The sequence below is a fragment of the Solanum stenotomum genome, chromosome 3 (genome assembly GCF_019186545.1).
Source record: "Solanum stenotomum isolate F172 chromosome 3, ASM1918654v1, whole genome shotgun sequence".
Lineage (NCBI taxonomy): Eukaryota > Viridiplantae > Streptophyta > Magnoliopsida > Solanales > Solanaceae > Solanum > Solanum stenotomum.
In genome coordinates, this window is record NC_064284.1 from 56,575,141 (window position 1) to 56,579,480 (window position 4,340).

The window sequence follows — 4,340 nt, forward strand, 5'->3', positions numbered from 1 at the left end:
ACTCGAGACCCACTGCTGGTCCCCAAGCGAACCCTCATCCTTGCTGACTACAAGCGGAAAACTAACTCAAGCATACATAACCATCAAATTGAAAGAAACATTTAAAAATAGTTTATTCATTCTCAAAACTTCGCTGAATATACTGAGTATGAAACATAAGTTTTAAATAAAATATCTAAAACTGAAAGACTCTCCAATACTGTCTATCTATGAAGCCTCTACTGTATAAAGATGAGTGTCGGGACAAGACCCAAGACTCTTTAAAAAAACTACTACTAACAACTCATAAAACTAGAGTACTTCGAAAGTAAGGAGGTCTCACTCATAAGTTGACGAGCGGATGAAATGATCTCAACAGACTCTTGTTGAGGATCCTAAGAACCTGTATCTGCATCATTAAATGATGTAGGCAGAATGACATCAGTATATTGAATGTACGAGTATGTAATATAGTTGTATAACAAAAAAAACTGTAAGAAATGACTGAAATAGATAACAATGTACTCAAGCTGAATGTAAAGAAATAAAGGAGTAAAATCATTTAAAGCTTTACAAAATACTTTCTCATCTTTGAACTCAACATAATAAGTTATGTATAAAAATATACTTTAACTCTATTGGGAGATTCTCTAACCGACAACCATTACGTGATGATACAGTGTCTCACCCACGCTGCCAGAACTATCATATACCTTGCCGGGGTATAGAACACCTCAACTAAGTGGATCCACAAAGTTATGCTTAAAATACAATAAGGAATCATCTAAAAAGTATGATCATTTACCCATGTTGGCAAGCATGGTTTATTGGGGCGTGAGTTTTCTGAACTCTTCCCCATATTGGTGCTCAATCCTACTCCCAATAATATACATACTCATGCTCAAATGTATAAAACATACTTTTTTCCGGTTTGAGATAATAGCTCAAACTATCCTCTTAAAAGATGTAACTGCTCTTGAAATATCTTTTGAACTCATAACTCATTTAGCAATCTCAGTTTCTCTTTTATCAAAGTAAATATTGATACCTCTAGGAATACATAGTTGCCTTATACTCTTACTCAATTCAGACTTGAAACTCTTTCTAAAAAACATATCAAAATCATATTTTAATATGATCATTGATGACTCGAGAATTCATACTGCATAAACATTGATGGTATATCTAGATACAATACTGCTCATACATTGATGGAATACTCGATTGTCATATTAATAATGTTTTAGAAACTCTTTTCTCAAAACTCATCTTTAATTTCTCAAAATTCAGTTTAACAACTCAAGTGTTGGCTTTAAAAAGCTTTACAAAATTTATAACTCAAATCATAGGGTTCATGCGGAATTATGGACATGAACGACTCAACTCAAGAATTTTAATGCATACCATATAGCAATTCAATAATTAGGAGTAGAATTTCAAAAGAATCAAAAACTCAAGAACTCAAAATCAACTCATCGCAAGAATACTCAAATCTAGGGGGTAGAACCCTAGATTTCTCTTTTACTAATTTAAAAGTAGATGTAGGGCGTAAGGACGAACTAGTCCAACACGATGATTGCCTTGCATACCTGGAAGAACAAGGTTTTGAAGAATCTTGGATAAGAACTGCATTAGAAGCCTTGAAACCCTAGTTTGAAGGGAAAAATCATGAAAACCTTTCTTGAGATTCTTGAAATATCTATGGTCAAGAATTATGATTTTCATTAGTGATTCATAATTGTATGGAGGAATTAAAGTTGGAAAGAATGAAATTCGTGGAGAAAGACTTACCTTGAAGAAGAATCTTGAAAAAGATGGAAAGAATCTTGAAAGAGATTGAAAGAATCTTGAATGGAGTCTTCTACTTTGATTTTTCCTTAGGGTTTTGACCTAGGGTTTGAGAGAAGAGAAGTTGGAATTAAAAAGATGGAAATAGGATTGTTTAGGGATTTATAGGAGTTAATAAATACGTTTTAAGGTTTTCCTAGTGGTATAAGGAGAAGAAAATTACCTTATTTAGATTATTCCCGCGGCTAAAACGAAACAACACTACATTATTTAGTAAAATGATCATAACTCTCTACTCTGAACAAGGAATGACCCAAACTTGGTGGCTTTGAAAAGATAATTCAAAGTCCTTTAATTTGATAGGTTATGGGCCATGTAACTCTTTATATTCTATGAGATATGGTCGTTTGAAGTTGACCTAAGTAGAATCATAGATCTAAACTTAATCGGTAAGAAAGCTTTCAACTCAGCTTTGTCCCACACTAAAGAATTTACTAGTGACCTTAATTGATCAAAAATCATTCCCACTTTAAAGAATTACCTTTACACATATGGTGAATTTTAAGAATCTCTCGATATGACTCTACAAGTAAATGAAGAATTGTTTGAGTCTTAATTTAAATTTTTTTGGGGTGTTACAATATCTCCCCTTTGGGATCATTCGTCCTCGAATGACGGCTGAAATGAGAATGGAAAGGGGTTACTCTTACTTTATTCAAGTCTAACTCAGAATCACAAAGTACTTAACATAGGGTGATTATTCTGATCCAAATTACAAGATTCAGGTTCTATACTTCTGTAGGAAATCTCATCTCAAGAACACTACTCCTTACCGCTACATTCAGCTAACCTTGAGCTCATATCACGAAACACCTAATGTATCACATATTGTCCACATGTTAACAACACTACATTTAAGCTTAGAACCTTAACCACTCTATAGACTCCTACTAAACCACTTTCTAAGAACTTCTCATCCTCTCATGCATTACCACCAGGAAGCTAACTTAGTACTCATTGTAAAATCTTATCTCTTTTTTCCTCCACATTCATAACCTTAGATGGAATAAACACGCTATCACTATTAGAGTAAGAAATAGCAATCCTCTCCTCCATCATCACACAACTACTATCAACAACACCACTCTCCAAAACTAAAATGGATAACTAAAAGGACTTTACGTTGAAAGATCATAAGCCTGATTCATTTGAGAATTCTAATATTAGAATATGCATGACATAACATTATGTTGCTAACCATTGAAAGCATTTCATGGATTTTGAGACTGAACATACTGTGAGATATGTTTGCTTATATGAATAGGTTTATAACATGAGACTGATATCCACAACTTTATGGATCAAGCTCGAGGTTAATGGGCTAAAGTCTTTGCCCTTCATTCTAGAAATTGTGCATAGATGTTAAGCTCGCTAAAGTGTATGAGCATAGGTTATAGACATAATTATGATATTAGAAACGTCAACAAGATTTTGTAATAATTGAACTTTGAGGAATACGCTAGAGTATGAATGGATTGATGTACCTCCTTAACTATTTCTAAAGACATAACTACTCATTCTCAACAATTGACTTGATTTCTCATCTTATCATCTCCCCCTTAAGTTTGAAACTAACACTTTAAAGCTATGGATCTATTCCATCATCTCTAAACTGGTCTACATTACCTTTACTCTAATAATCGGGAAAGGCTAATCTTGTGGCTACTAAACTTTCCATAAGCAGGTACTAAGACTCATTCTAAGACCTCTTTCTAAGATGTTTTTATTATCCTCTTCTCATTGGCTTATAACGCCGCTTCATCTAACTCTTTAACAGGAAAATAATGCTTACTTTAGCCTATTCCACATTGACAGTTCAATTATACTCTCTAGGCATACATGGAAAATCATTAATTTAATTGGAATCTCATCTAATTAGATAAAATCTCGAGTACACCTCTTAATGCTCTTGTTACTCTTATGACTTAGCCACACTTCACTACCCTTATTTAAAAGTTAGGATCTCTCACTTGTACCACTCATATTCATTGCAACTAACCTCTTAATTCCTCTCCTACTCTATGTTAAGTCTACCATATCAGATCTCAAGACTAGCATCATCACCCTCATATTGCCATTCTTTGGATCATGACGCTCATCTCAAATTCAAGCTTAATATTTATTACTAAACTCGGATATCAATATGATTGCTCGCTTACTATACTAACTTACAACTACTAGTACAAATTAAGAAACACTCGCCCACTAAAACCTCATGACAAGTAGTAAATCTTTATCTCTTAGTCTTCGTACTTACAATTTACCATCATACTTTATTGCACAACTTAAGTACTATTTACCCATTTGCTATACATCATTGCCTAATTAGTTTTGCAAGCCTGTAAATATTATGGGCTCTCCCTTCAAAAATTATAAGCATGTCGTAGATCTCTCACCTCATAAGTGCTCTTGCTCTTCTATTCAACACCTATACTTGGTCATTACTAACACATTGACACATCATTATACGCTCCTTTATAATTAAAGTATACTCAAACTTGTCCTAACTAGTA